Source organism: Zea mays, chromosome 10 (genome assembly GCF_902167145.1).
Source record: "Zea mays cultivar B73 chromosome 10, Zm-B73-REFERENCE-NAM-5.0, whole genome shotgun sequence".
Taxonomy (NCBI): domain Eukaryota; kingdom Viridiplantae; phylum Streptophyta; class Magnoliopsida; order Poales; family Poaceae; genus Zea; species Zea mays.
This window is the reverse complement of record NC_050105.1, coordinates 58936517-58951617: the sequence shown is the minus strand read 5'-3', so window position 1 is coordinate 58951617 and position 15101 is coordinate 58936517. Positions and strand designations below refer to the sequence as shown.

At 43.6% G+C, this 15101-nt stretch overlaps 1 long non-coding RNA gene across 1 annotated transcript; it reads right to left on the bottom strand.

Moving 5' to 3' along the window:
• Window positions 1-11950: 11950 nt before the first annotated feature.
• On the bottom strand, window positions 11951-14728 carry LOC103641108 (uncharacterized). Its single transcript, XR_560090.4, has 2 exons — window positions 14206-14728; window positions 11951-12152 (listed from the first exon to the last, which is right to left on the bottom strand). It is a non-coding gene; the product is annotated as an uncharacterized lncRNA (long non-coding RNA).
• Between the last annotated feature and the right edge of the window lie 373 nt (window positions 14729-15101).

The window sequence follows — 15101 nt, the reverse complement described above, 5'->3', positions numbered from 1 at the left end:
AAAAACGGTATGTATGTGAAGTTTCATGCATCGTAAAGAATAGAACCATAAATAGCTTATATATTACATTCAAAGTTACAAAATATTACAAATATTACACATGTTCCTCAACAAACATTACATTCTAAATGTTTTTACAATAACATCTAATCTTCCCTTAGAACTACTTCTGCAGCTTCGTTTAGTAGCTGATCAACAACTTTATCCATGATGGCTTCGACCATTTTTCTAATTTCGTCGTCCCCCTTCACGTGGGGGTCCGACGACGGCTCGGCAGGCTCTGAGGGAGGAGAAAGTACGGCTATGTTACAAAATGTAAACAAGTTCGAAATCAAAAAAAAAATTAAATTACAACAAAGAGCCAAAAACCACTAATCAATACCTATTTGCCCTTCGACATCCGCACTTTTCTCAGCGGCCTCTACTACTTTTCTAGCGTCATGAATGCCTTTCTCGCTTTTTCGTATAATTTCTTGGGCCATTTCCCGACCACCATTATCCCAGATGTCGGTGAAAAATTTTCCTCCGACCAGGCTCGCTTCGGCCGAGGGGTCTTTTATATCTTCAGAGGATAAGGCGGCTTCGGATTGTGCCAAGAATTTCACATGGTCACAGCCTTTCCTCTCCAAAATAGTGGCAATCCCCCTGGCACCCGAAAAGGCACATATGTCTCCATGACTATTCAAAATTTCTTCAAAGGCTTCAGCTTCGTGGCTGATCCATCCAATTGGGCCTTCGGGGTCACCCCTTATGAAGTTCTCCTCACTTGAGAATGCGCCAACGCTGGAGAAGCTAGTTCTTACTTTCTTAACACATTCTATAGATTTTTCATAGCATCTTTTCTTGGATGCACGAAGCTCTTCAACGTTTTTTTCCAAATGATTTGCCCATTGTTCACTGATTTCTCGTTTTGTTTCTTCAAGTGTGCGTTCCTCTTTAGCTCTGGCTAGTTGTTTTCGAAGATCTTCAATTTCACGCTTCTGAGCTTCAGCTTGAGCTTCAAAAGTAGCTTCGTATTCTTTTATTCTATTTACCAATGAATGTAATATTTTATCTTTTTCGAGACCTTCGTTCCTTAGTTCAATTACTTCGGAACGAAGGTTGCTCAGGGCCATAACACACCCTTCGTCTTCGGCATCTTTTTGAGCCCTGGGGGCATTGCTAAGTATAAGGCCCTGCAAAAAAATGTGTGTGTGTCAATAAGTTTAAGCAAATGAAAAATTTTGGTTTCAAGAAATAATACAAAGACCTCATTTTTGCACCTTTAAGCTGTTGTATGCCAAGCTGTCGGCCAGCTCGTTTTTCGACAACACCGAGAGCCTGTCTTCTAATGTTGGGAATCCGAAGCTCTTGCTCATCTCCCGACAGACATAAATCTCCTTGCCGTCAGGGAGACAATACAAGAAGTCTTCTTCTCCGCTGCCGTTGAATATCAACGCCCCCTTTGGATATTTCAGTTTTTGGGCATAAAGCTGAGCCTCTTGCTTTTCTTTTGCAGTCAACTCTTTCCCCGAAGCATGTCGTAAAATATAATCAAAAGCTTCGGAGAATGCTTCGGGAGCGGCAGTGCCAGTTTCTTCAGCCAAAATATGTTCTGTTGTTTCTGTTTCTTCGGCTTCCAAGGATTTCACCTTGGCGGGCTCTGAAGGCCCAGCTCCAGTTTCAGCTTGGTGCTTTGAAGCTTCGGCACCAAAGGCTTCGATTCGCACTTCGGAAGTTTCGGAAATTTTCTTCGGAGTGGTGCTTGAAGACTTTATTGTCTCCAATACATCCAGTACGTTAACCATTCTTTTCCTCTTGGGGGTCATCATCGGCATTGGCATTGGCACCTCAATTCTTGCTGAAGGAATTTCGGATGCCTTTGTTTCTTCAGCCCTCGGTTCTTCTATTTTTTCTGTCGCTGGCACTTTGGCCGGCCCTTCAATATTCGGCAGGAGAGTTGGCTCCTTGGCTTCGGTGGCCGAAGAGGTCTCACCGACAAACTCAGGCACTGTGGCCGGTTCAATATAGCGTGGCCGGTGTGTGAGAACCTTCATCTTTTTCCTCTTCGGCGCCGGCTCACTAGGAGTGGCTGAAGCTACTTCCTTCGCAAAAGATGTATTCTTTCTTTTTTGACCCCGTGTTGGATAACGGTAGTCGGGGTAGACAAACCCAATTGCATCAAATACTCGGTTGAGTCTTTTCTTCTTTCGGCCTCCGAAGGCCGCAGATAGTGCAGTGTCTTCCGCCTTCGAGTATAATCCAAGCAGTTCATCACTTATGGCCTCAATACTTTTCAGCCAGTCATCATCTAGCTCGACGAACTTATCTCCATATTTGAATGTGTATTTTAGCCTAACTAGTCCACCCTCGTCAGGTTCCCTGACAGTTTCCTTCAGCATTTCCCATTTTTCTGCAAGTGGCCATACTCTGAAGGCAATATGTTCTTGGATCAAATCCCTTGTCCCAATAAAAGAGCAAACCACGCCGAAGGCTCTCTGGCATTCTTCGGCTGCTTCATCCATTTCCACCTTCGGCCTCTGGAGGCCGAAGCGCTGCCAGATAGGGAACATAATGATATCTTTAATGTCCTCTCGTGTTTTCAAATCATTTTTCACATAAAACCATTCCGTCATCCAGTCGCCGGGCCATCTCTTTCGAAAGGTTGGCACAGGACAGCTTGACCCAGATCGGGCACCGAAGCTGTAGCAGCCAAAATTGTTGTGATACTGCTCCTTACCCCAGGGTTTTGTCTCATACAACAGCTCATGTATATTGCAGAAACTCTTTGCATTTGGCTCCAAACCTTGGCTCTTCACGGCCCAGACAAAGATTCCCATTCTTATAATGGCTTCGGGCGTAATTTGATGTAGGTAGATTTGATAAATCTTCAAAACTTCAACCGCAAACTTGCTTAATGGAAGCCGGAGCCCAGCCTTGAAAAAGCTTCGGAAGATAACAACTTCATTCTCTTCGGGAGTAGGCACGGTCCTTTCTCCGTCATCAGCCCGTACAATAGAGATGTCCCAAAAATATCTTCCCCTCATATTATCAAGATGACTCTGTTTAATAGTTGATTTTCCAAAAACTGAATGGCTTGGTCGCCAGGGTCGATCTTCGGAGTCTTCTCCACCACTTTCCACATCATAACTGTCGCTATCGCCAGTATCTTCAGACAAACCTTCCAAAATCTCCCTGGTAATCTTCTCTGTATTTGTCTTTGCCATTAATTCAAGAAAACCAAGATTCTTCTCTTCAAAAAGGCTCAGCCCCGACGCAACGGCAGCTTTCTTGTCTTCAGACATCTTCGAAAATGCTGAGAAGGTGCTCTCAAAGCCGAAGCTTAAAAATTTAAAAAGCCAACCAAATGTTGGTGCACAAGAGCTAAAAATTGAGTAAGCAAGAGCAGATGGCAAGAAAGCGTGCCAAATGAACCCGTGGTGAGTTCTTATTTATACGCCTAGCGTGCTGAGAGCTGGAGGGTCCCGCTTGACAGTGACTGTTGCTATTCTAGCAAAGGGAAGGTGTTTTTTCGGACCTTCGGCTTAAGGCCCTCGTCCATATCGCAATATAAATTCATCATTCTAATAAATTAATATTGTGAGGGGCTACTGTTGGGGGCCTTCGGCTTTCGAAGGTCCTCAAAAATATGATTTGACAATGTTTTCCAAGTGAAATATGTAAACAGGTGTCTTCAGAATCGGGTCATGAGCATACAAGAGTATGGTCAGGACGAAGCTTGAGTGAGACGAAAGGTGATTATGACGAAGGACAAGGCAATCACGAAGCTGTGCGCAGGAAAGCTTCGGCACGACAGCAGAAAAGGGGAACCGACTTAAAGATGAAAAGGCAAATCAGACCTCGAAGAATTACTATAGAGTTATTAGCAAATGTAAAGGGCATGGATGTAATTATACATGGGCTGCGTCCCTTGACTATAAATAGATGAACAGTACTCCCGTACTATTCACGCTGACTTGACATTCGTTTTTTGCATCACGCCTGTACCCTTACTTTCCGTCAAACCGAGGGTACATCTATAATTTGTCATTGTGAATATGATAATGCAAATAAAAATAAGTTGATGATAATGTTTATATTATTTTTCATATTTCATATATGAATTCTTTCTCATCATTTATTGTGCTTACGAAGGTTTTTCCTTCACAACCTTCGTCCGGAATTCATTATATCCGAAGGGTAATAATGTCCCGAAGGACGAAGGGCTTTAACACTTAACACTTTTTATGTTGCCTTGTTCTTAACTCTTAGCATTTGAGAACAAGTCCCCAACACCCCAAATTTCAACTACTCATCCATCATGTTGTCCAGTCCACCTAAGACCAGTCAGACCTATATTCCAGTCATACGAACTCCGGTGACTGTGATTTTCCTTCCAGTAGGGAACTTTCCATCTGGTCACCCATCCCAGGTTTCTCCAAGTTGAGCACGCTTAACTTTGAGATTCCTTCGAACCAGGCTTCCAAACTCTGATTCCAATAATTCTTGTTTTCTAAATTCTTATCAAACTATTCCCTATCCAACCATATCATCCCTTAAGCATGGTTCATATTCCAAAAAACTCCCAAAATACTCTTGTCCCATATTCTGCCTATAACTCTCCTGTTCATACTAAGTCACACGATTCATTCGTCACTATTCTCACCAAAAGTGAACTTCACTGTGCTACACCACATACACCCAGCTATAAATACACTCAGCTACCCTCTCCCTCTCCACACACACTCAACACCCTCAGCCAAGGCAAACACCCCACCCACTCAGTTACTCCGCTCTGCCCGCTACACGCATAGTGTCGCTTCGCCTCTAGTCCACCCTCCTGGTAAGCACCTCCGCTCCACCACTAGTAGTATCTCAACACCACATGACACAAATTCTACTCAAGACTCTACCCATCCATATATCGCTATTCTGACCACTATACTAAATATTTGTTGGTATACTTGCTGGTTTGTATGTTTGCTTGTTCATGTTGCATAGTTATCGGAGCATTCGTGTCGTCTCGTGGATACCAGATCTGCATGTCTATGCCGGGCAGTGGAGCTAGAAGCCAGTTCCGCGAGCTCCCCTTCCCCCTTCGCCGGATAAGCACGACAAGCTCACTGGATCCCTTTGATGCATAAATTACCTATGATTTTTCAACCACAACCCTCAGCCTGTTATTTTATGCATGATATGATTTTGAGACAAGTTATTATGGCCACCCAGCCGCATGCCGCAATCAATCCTTGATATATTTGTTACAAATGATTTGAGAAAAAGTGTGAGTTTTCAAAAGAAAATGCTTTTCAAAATGTGTATGATGAAGGGTTTTCACCCTTATCACCTTTGAGTAGGGATGATCAGGGACTCCCTGGTTTAGGGGAGGGCCTAAGGTGATGGCTCAACTGGTTTAGGTGTGAGCAGAAGAATTGTCCCCTCATATAAGGATCGGTTTGTCATCCTTCACTACCTGTACTCATGATAAGTACAACCACTCGAGATTGTATGGGCAGTCACTCAATCTGAACTCGTACGGTCCAAACCCCAGGGTTATGAAGGCTGGGGAGCACCAGGAGGATAAGGAGGGGGAATGTTTTGTCCGGTTTGGACATGGCGGTGGCCTGACTCCTTTCGGTATAACCGTTAAGGTAAGTACGTGTGAGGAAAGAAAGAGATTTAGCATTCGGGTCTCACGACGGTGAGATCGCAGAAACCGGACTAGTGGGTAAAGTGTACCCCTCTGCGCTTCAAACCTATTCGAATAGTCTGTGTCCACAGGAATGGACGAGTCTGGTGTGGTATGACAATTAGTGTTTTGTTTTCAAAAAAGGGTGCGTTTGAGAAAAGTGGGTTTTAAAAGGTCCGGCGGTTGAGCCATGAGCTATGGTGGACGGGAAGTCCAGTAGCTATTTTTGAAAATGAAAACCAGTGGGAAACTGCTGAGATACCTGGATGGTTTAGTCCAGGGGATTTTATTCTATATTGAAAAACTTCCTGCTCCTTTGGGAGAGGATGCGCTTTGAAAAATACAAAATGCTTTACAAAACAACCCTGCATAAAATTTTGTTGTTTCTGCAAAATATCTTGAGCTCCACATATTCCATGCATTATATCTGATTTCCCCATTCCACGGGTGAAGGTGGGCTGCTGAGTACATTTGTACTCACCCTTGCTTATTTGTTGTTTTTCAGAAAAAGGAGATCAGATAAGAGTTATGACTGTTCCCAACCTTGCATGTGGCTGTTAGACCGCTGATTTGCTTCGCTGCGTATATCAGGCTGCTTCAGCCCCACTCTGATGATATGTCCCGAGTTGTGGACCAACTCTTAAAGTTGATCGCCACCTTTATAGGTTTGTCTCGTTTAAGCAGATCTGTAATCATCTGATGTATAAATGTGTTTACTAGCCTCCTAGGACTAGTAATTGTATCACATTTGAGTCGTAGAGGACCGGGGCGCTTCGGGTGGTATCAGAGCTGTTAGGTTGGCCGCAGGACGTAACCCTTAGCCTGATCCAAAAGTTTTTGAGTCAAAACTATTTTCTAAAAAAAATCTTGCTCTCATCCCTTCATTTCAAAAATGCTTTCCCCCTTTCCTTCTCTTAGAAGTCAGATGGAGGTCCGCTGCCAAACCAGCTTTTGCCAGAATGAAGATGGTTTCCCCAAGTTGCTGAGAGCATGCACAGTCCGCCTCGGAATCAGGAGCCAGCCAGAGTATGATGGTCATGAATTCGTCGAGCATGGCACAGAGAAGTGTGTCGTGACTGTATACATTGGATCCAGTCTGCACCATGTGGAATGGAGTGTCACTGCTGCTGGGCACAGATTCAAAGACACCTGCCAAGTCGTCGCTCGCAAGGCATTGAGGGCCCTGTGTCAGATCTATGAAGAAGAAGTGGCCCACACCCCGCTCAGATTCTTTCAGCCCTTTCAGAGAAACCATTCCGTTTGGATGGCCAGGATGCGTGCATTGGAAGGGCAGCAACTGCTTGAGGACGACCCCACAGTCGTGTACCTCACTACATACCTGCTCACCCTGGATGCGCAGTATGATTTCTTGGCTCGGCACCACCGTCAGATGATTGCCCGAGCAGAAGATGCAGAGAAGCGCAACCGTAAGCTCCATGTGGATCTCACCACAGCTCAAGCCCGTGCAACTGCCTTGGAAAGTCGTGAAGTCATTGTTGTTGAAGCCCTGAAGCAAGCCAAGGATGAGCATGTCCAAAAGTTGATGGAGGCCTACTTGGTAACCCATAACCAACGTAGAGCCCTGCGGATCCAAGAGCCCGCTCCATCCAACCCAGTTCAACCCAGGAGAGCTGAAGATCCCCAGATTCTTGAAGGTCACTCGGTCTCTATCAGAGGAGAGAAGAAGTCTTGGAAACTCCCGGAAGGAGCCATAGTCTTGGAAGGAATTCCAGTCTTCCCTCAGGCTATGAATAAGCAAGAGCACCCCGAATCCTCCCAAGATCCTCCGCCAGAGTTGTTTGAGCCCCTCACCATGAAGAAGATTCCAGCACCGTTCCATGAGATCAAAGAAGAAGCTGCAAGCACCCCGCCAGCATCGCCGCCCTCTAAGGAGCTACAAGAGCCAGTCCCGCTTGAAGAAGAGTTCAATCCCGTTCTGCCATATCAGTCGCCGCCAAAAGAAGTCATCAACATCAGCTCCTCTTGACCCATCTAGGAGATGTCTCAGATTGAAGTTGTGCGCTAGCCTTGCCAGAAGAGAAGTTGTCTGGTCTGAAGTTAGTTATGCCCAGTCCTCTGCATGCATTGGGTAGTGAAGTTTTTCTTCACTTTGGCTAGAGCCCTACATGTATGAGAGGTAATCGTGTAGACTCGTGTTTTGCAAAACTCTAATTGTGTGGCCCCCTAGGGCATTTCAAAATGAATTTCGCTTGATGTTTTCTCCCCTTTTGAGTGCATATGTGATGATTTAACGTTAGTGCTCATAAGTTACATTTAGCATAGTTCTCAATTCAGGAGCCAAGCAATAGTAGTTATGCTTAGCCCCCGAATCCGAGTAGTCCGTGCTTTGGAAAAACTCTATTCTTCCCTTATTCAAAACATTTGATTTGTTTGTGCTTATCATTGCTGAGCTTGTGTGTTTTCTTTCTTTTTAAGAAAGGTTTTCTCTAAAAACATAGATCACAAATTAGAGTTAATCCTCACCTTATGCTTCCATTCTCATCTTAACCCATCTCAAGAGAAAAGCACCTTACCTAAGAAGATACCGGGAAGCTTACCCTTGAAGCCTGGAATAAGCTACAGAAGAAACCAGTCCAGCCGCTCAGTCAAAAGAGCAATGCTCATCTTTAACCTCTATTATTGATCGGCCTTACACATCACATAAACTCCTACCTTTGGTGAGTTGCACATTATTCCCTACAACTTGTTGAGCGATGAACATGTGTGAGCTCACCCTTGCTGTCTCACCCCCCCACAGGAGAAGAACATGTGGTTCAAGAGGAGCAACACAACGAGGAGTTCGACTTGATCTAGGTGGCGTCTTCCAGTCGACTTTATGGCACCAAGGATGGACTTTAGTTCGTTTTATATTTATCTTTTATTTTGTAAGACTTCCGTTATGTAATAAGTACTCTGATGATATTGTGACATTTATCTTTATACACTCTGTTATTATATTTGTTGTCTCATTTGACGCATATATGCGATACACCCGGCTTTGTCTCTTATATCCGGGTGTGACACATTATCAGTTGAAATACATGGGCACACATGTGTTCACGACATGAATATAGTTCAATCACATAGGCACAAGATTGCATCTCGTATTGTATACAGCGGTTACATGGACGTAGCCATGCCAAGTGGCTTTCTGGACTCCAAATTATTGGTATGTCTTTTTCCTTGTTGATGTGTACGCCAAAAAGTGTGGTTGTATATATAATCAATTTTGGTTACAAATCACACGTGTTGGTGCCGTACACCATCCAAAATCAAATAAGTCTCGGTCATCAGTAATGCAACATTGACATTGATTCTGATACGTTAATGTCCATGTCCTTGGGTATTAATGTGTTGGTTGATGTGGAGTTACCAACTTCTTCCTATATGGATGTTTTCTCTCCTGTATAGCTGCAGCATGCTAGTAGTACCAAATTCTTGCAGTAACTACACGTACAGCAAAAACAAAACTTTGTAGAGAGCATTACATTGTGTATGGTTAATGATGCCTCACCATAACGGATCAAAAAAATTAATTGTCCCTCTTCGAAATAAGTCAGCTTGTTGATGTGGAGCATGTTAAGTACCAACAATATTTTTTGTGTCACATGTTAGTTTGGAATTTTTATATATATTGTTTGCAATATAATGGTAATCTAAATCAAAATTAAAACATATGTACTCAATAGACACATTCATTTTTGTAGAAAGCTCTCATGATTCAGCAGACACGAAGTTTTTGAATATGTTACATAAATAAAGAGCATTTGATATTTGTCATATGAATATCACTTAAATACATATTTGTTATTACAAATATGTTGCAGTAGAACATGAAGGTATAATTAATTTGCCATTTTTAATCCATCAATTCCTTGGACGACAGACATTCTTCTATGATTGGAGTGAATTATACCTAGGGAAAACAATATATGACTTGAGTGTAAATTAGTTAGATCAACTAAGGTTTTATCGAGTACAAAAACTAGAGGTTTCCATTCTAAGCCCTCATTAAGTTAAAATTCTGACAAACCATAGAAGCTCACAGACAATATGGCCCTTGAAAGGAACATTGATGTCTAAGAGGAATGTGGATTAGGCAATCTAATTTCTCTCTTTATATGGCCTCTGTTTTCCTTCTGTCCAAACATATACAATAAATAAACTATCTTATGCACAACTATAGTTTTGACTAAGTGTTGCTATCTCTATCATAAAAAGCTATGCAACCTAGGATCGAAACCATCCACTAGCATATAACTAAGCTAGGAAGGTTAAACACACAATCAAGGTACCATAATATAAATGTAGAAGCTTAAATGGGATAGAGATAAAAAAATCCCATCGATGACTTCGATATTTTTACTAAGGTATCGAGAAGCATGTAAGATCCCCGCTAAGGGCTTGTTCTGTTGCGTCTGGATCAAAGGGGATGGGAGGGGATCAAATCCCTCCCTACTCAAAATAGAATAGAAGGGGATTCAATTCGTTTCGATCCAGACGCAACCGAACAAGGACTAATACTAGATGAAGCCCCACACAAGGGAAGCCCACCCGAGCGCCAATCTCCATGTTGGGTAACTCGATGTATTGCCCTGGTCCTTTCCCATATGCAAGTAGGTCTCCAGTATGGCATTTCCTAGATGTTCTCCATTGTATTCACTATCGAGTTTTCGAGCAAAACGACATGGGCCTCATTCCCACTATTACATGGTGGCCGCCACAACACAAATAGATTGTTGTGATATTGCAAGACTTAAGAAGTTTCAACATCTAATCGCAAAACTGAACTTATTACAATATGACTTATAAATCTAGAGTAGCCTGGTGATAGATCCTGGTTTTCCATAGTGAATCCTCTTGCGTGGCGAGAACACAGCCATGGCAGGGACTTGGGCTTCGGGTGGATTCCTTCCTTTGAGCTGAGCTTCGAGGGTTGCAATCCTGGCGTGAGCTTCTTCCAGTTCTCCATGTACCCTCGAAAGATCTAGGGTAGCACTGTCTAGGTCAGTGTTAAGACCTGCCACCACACCTACAAGGGTGTTTATGCGATCTTCTCCAGCTTCACTTGGAACAACACTGGTCTGGCTTTCTTCACGAAGACATTGAGGAAGATGCCTGTATCTCGTGTCATGCAGTAGCTGCCGGTAAGTGTGGCTGAGAGACCACAAAGCTCGCCTAGCAGCATTGCTGACCGAAGAAACGTAGGTAGATAGCGGCATCAAAGACTCATGATACGAAGCAACGTAGGCTGATAGAGTCATGAAACCTCTATCTCCTGCATCCATCACCCTGATATGCACACAAGTGATGTAGTAGTAAGCCCAGGGAGGCTCAGGCACTCGCCTTGTGTCATATAGAGGACAGACGTAGGTTCCTAGCGCATGCCAAACATCCTGTAGCAGGTTTGGGAAGTGCCCCATCTTGAACATTGAAGTATAATGCTCAGTGACAGGCCATATCCCAACGAAGTTGTCGTCCTGCTCGTCATTGGCTTCCTAGTTGTTGTTCTCCTCCTCTTCTTCTTCATCATCATCTTCATCATCACCGGAATCATCCGAGTCGTCGCCTCTAGGAGCAGGGGCTTGGACTGCTGGTGCTGGCGGTGCTGAAGATGACGCTCTAGCTGGAAAGGCTAGTGATTCTGACAATAGGGTGGGTGTCGCCAGAATCTCCTCTAAGCTATCCTCCATAATCACTCCGTTCTCCACACGAAGGTGATGGAGATCCACAGAAACGTCCTCTACTACCACTGGATAGATAGGAGCCTGCCGTGGCGGAGGGATATAGTTGGTGTTCACATGGGTGGTCTGGATAGTTCGCACTATCTACAAGAGAAAATGTCATCTTAGTTGAATTTTAAAAAGGTAAGATTAATAAAATAAATTTGTAAGAGCAAAATAAGCATATTTTGAACAAACAAGGCTTTCCATTTCTAACTAGTCTAACGACCTAGAGTCAGAATAGGCTTTGATACCACTTCTATGCATTCGGTTTTGCCTCCAAAACCGGCTGTGACAATACCCTTCCCGACATCTCTAGTGATCCCCTTCCTAGAGCCCCTATGCCATCAAAAAAGAAAGCCCCCTCCCACAAACAAAATCCATCTAAGAGAGAGGTGAGGTTCCATTGTGAGTATTGCGGGAGGGATGTGCATCTGACTGATTTTTTGCTTTAGGAGGAAGAGAGATGAGAGGTGGATTTCTGAGTCGAGCAGGAAGAACATGTCACACCCGGATTTAAGGGGTAAAGCTGGGTGCATCTCATATGTGCGCCAAAGAAGAACAACACATATAATGACTAAGTATATAGAGATAAATGTCACAAAAATTATTACATTGTGGAAGTGTCTTACAAGAATAAATGATAACAATAAAGCAAACTAATAATTATTCCTTGGTGCCATAACGCTGACTCGGAGACGCCACCTAGATTAGCTCGCACTCCTCGTTGTAGACCTCCTCCTGGGCTACCTGCTCTTCACCTGGGGGTTTATATATCGCAATGGTGAGCTCACAAAAGATCATAGCTCAACAAGTTGTGGGGAATAATGTGCACGAACTCACCAAAGGTGGGAGTTCATGTGTAGTGTAAGATTGATCAACAAATAATGGTTAAAGCTGAGCATTGCTTTTAGTAAGTTGGTCAAATTTTATTAGCAGTTACTAAATGTAAGTGTATACCAACCCAAAGTAATAGTAGATCAAAATTAATAATAAACCACAATGCGATGCAGATGGCAAATTGAGTTTAATTCCATAAGTTAATCATGCGAGAGTCCTGAGCTGCTCATAACTGTGAGCACATCTAGTATACCAGTTTTACACTCTGCAGAGGTTGTACCCTTTACCCACAGGTCATGTTACCCAGTTGCCAAGGGGTCTAGAAGTCCCATTCATTTCTACCGAGGAGATGAGGCAGGGTAACACTGCGAGGCCTTTCCAAAGTTCCACTCTGAAGAATGAAGCATAGGAATCCCCCGTCCAGAAAGCTAAACAGTCAGTCCAACTTGAGAATGTCTCTATACTCTGCAACGATGCTTCCCCGCTTGCCCCTTTCAGGTAAGGTAATCTCTCCCCAGCTTTCCTAATTACTTGGTCAAGGGTGTCCCATTCCAACCTTGTGGTAGCACTGTATTCTCAAGTTAAGCTCCATGTTCCAATTAACACCATAGTCTTATCAAGAACATTATAGAATAGAATAACAATGATAAAGCATGATCATGAAGCATATTTATCTTAACACCTAAAACCACATAGAGCAATAGTAGAGACTACCCAAAAGTCCAGTGGTGATCAAGGCAATAAGTAAAGCAGACTAGAGTGACCTATTGGGTCCCATCAAAATTAAGCCTAAAATTGCCACAGTGATTATATAGAACATTATTGGGTAAAGAAAAGTGGTCAAGGGCACAAATTGCTTTCAACGAGCTCCTGCTAAGTATTATCCACCTGCTGAGTACTGGGTCCTCGGTTGCTTGCTCGTCTACTCGCAGCAATATAAACAAACATGGTATAGGACAAATTAACATCACACCAAACATAAAAACAGAATGCATGATAATATTCTACGCATCGTAACGAGATCGTAGGTTCGAGAATCACTAAATTTGGAGTTACGGTTAAAAAGTTATGATTTTTCGGGGTTTTAAGTGGTTGATATAGAAATAACTAAGTGGATAATTTTAATCTATGTTTCATGATAAAACAGAGTTACCAGATGATGAACAATATTAAAACAAAATTAATGCAACCGGAATGAATCAAAAAGGACTTAAAATGAATTTACTATGATTTAAACAAGTTTTTGGAATTATTTTCATACTAAAAACTATTTTCTGTATAAATTTATCCCATTTTATTTAGTTCTGGACTGCTGCCACTATTTTGTGAAAGCACAGGAATCCAACTGTCAAAAACAGGACCTAAATTAAATGTTCTCTAATTTTGCTAGGACGATGGGTTGCTTTTGTGAAAACATAAGGTCTCTTATGTAAAAATGCTTGGCTGAAGGGGTATCTTTGGATTTCGGCCATTTGATATGAGATAGAGAGCTCGGATTTAATCTGACCTTGACCTGAACCAGTACCCTACGTAGATCAGACGATTTAAGACCTACGGTCGACGAACGCGCATGACTCTAACCCTCCCTGAACCACTTGATCTCAGAGCGATGGCTTGGATTTAATACGATGAAGGCCTTGTTCGTTTCTACCGGATTGGTGGGTCAGAACGATTTCGAACCGGATTGCTTTTTTAATTTATATAAACTTTGATTAGGTGGAACGATTCCGGGTGCAATCCGACACAAACGAACAAGGCCGAAGGGGTATCCTTTGATCAGATCACAACCGTAGATCAAGGGTTCAGCGGCCGCGTGATCCCGATCCCCTCCCCTGACTCCGGCCGGCGGCGCTCCCACCTGCACGCCAGTGCCCATGACCGGCGATTCAATCCGCGCGCTCCGATTGTCATTCTCTAATTCGTCCTAGCTACACAATGCGGAAGGTATATTGAGTACGGGGGTAAGCTTATTACCGGGATTATGCAGCGAGCGGGCCTGGCCGTGGTGGCTAGATTCCATGAAGGCGAGAGCAAGTCCGGCGAGCGATTCCCCACGCTCTAGCCACCATCGATGCTAGGCTCTATGTTACGAACGCGCGGCCCAGACCAATACTCCCTAAGTTCTCTTCGCTGGAGCGCTACGCCAGCGAGCACCCGATTCTGTGGATGCGCCACCTCCCGCACTCTTGGTTTCTCTCGAAGGCAAGGATGTTCAGTGGTTTGGTGCGATGGGCGTGGCCGAGCGGATCCTCTGATTCATATGGGAGCGGAGGTGGGATTGTTACGGAGCTGGAGCCAGGATTCTCGGTGGCGGTTGCAACGTCGCGCGCGAGCACGGCGCGGAGAAGACCCCCACACAATAGCTCGGAGTGACTGGCCGGTGGACCCTCCCGATGCAGCGGCCCGAGCACTGGAGGGCGCGCCTGACAAGGCAGCCCCGCCTGTCGGCGCGGAACTCACCCCTTTCCCCCTCTTCTGGGATGGCGTGGGCTAGATGGGCCAGCAGGGAAAAGTCGGTCCAAATCAGCTAAAGCTCTTTTTCTTTTATTTATCTTGTTTTGAAGTTCCTTCTCAATTTCAAAATCCATAATTTAAATTCACATTTGTTTGTGACTTTCACATAGATCTAAATTCACAAACCAAAGTACCAGCATGAAGAGATATATTTATATGTATATTCTTTATAATATGTATCCCTTTTCTATTTAGGGAATTTATCCATGTAACTTTGTATATATGTATGCGTTAAATAAAAGAAGAAATCCATCAACATTAAATATTCTAACACCTTTATTCATTTGTAATTTGGGTATTACAAATCCTACACCCCTTAAAAATAATCTCGACCTCGAGATTACGACGAGCTAGGG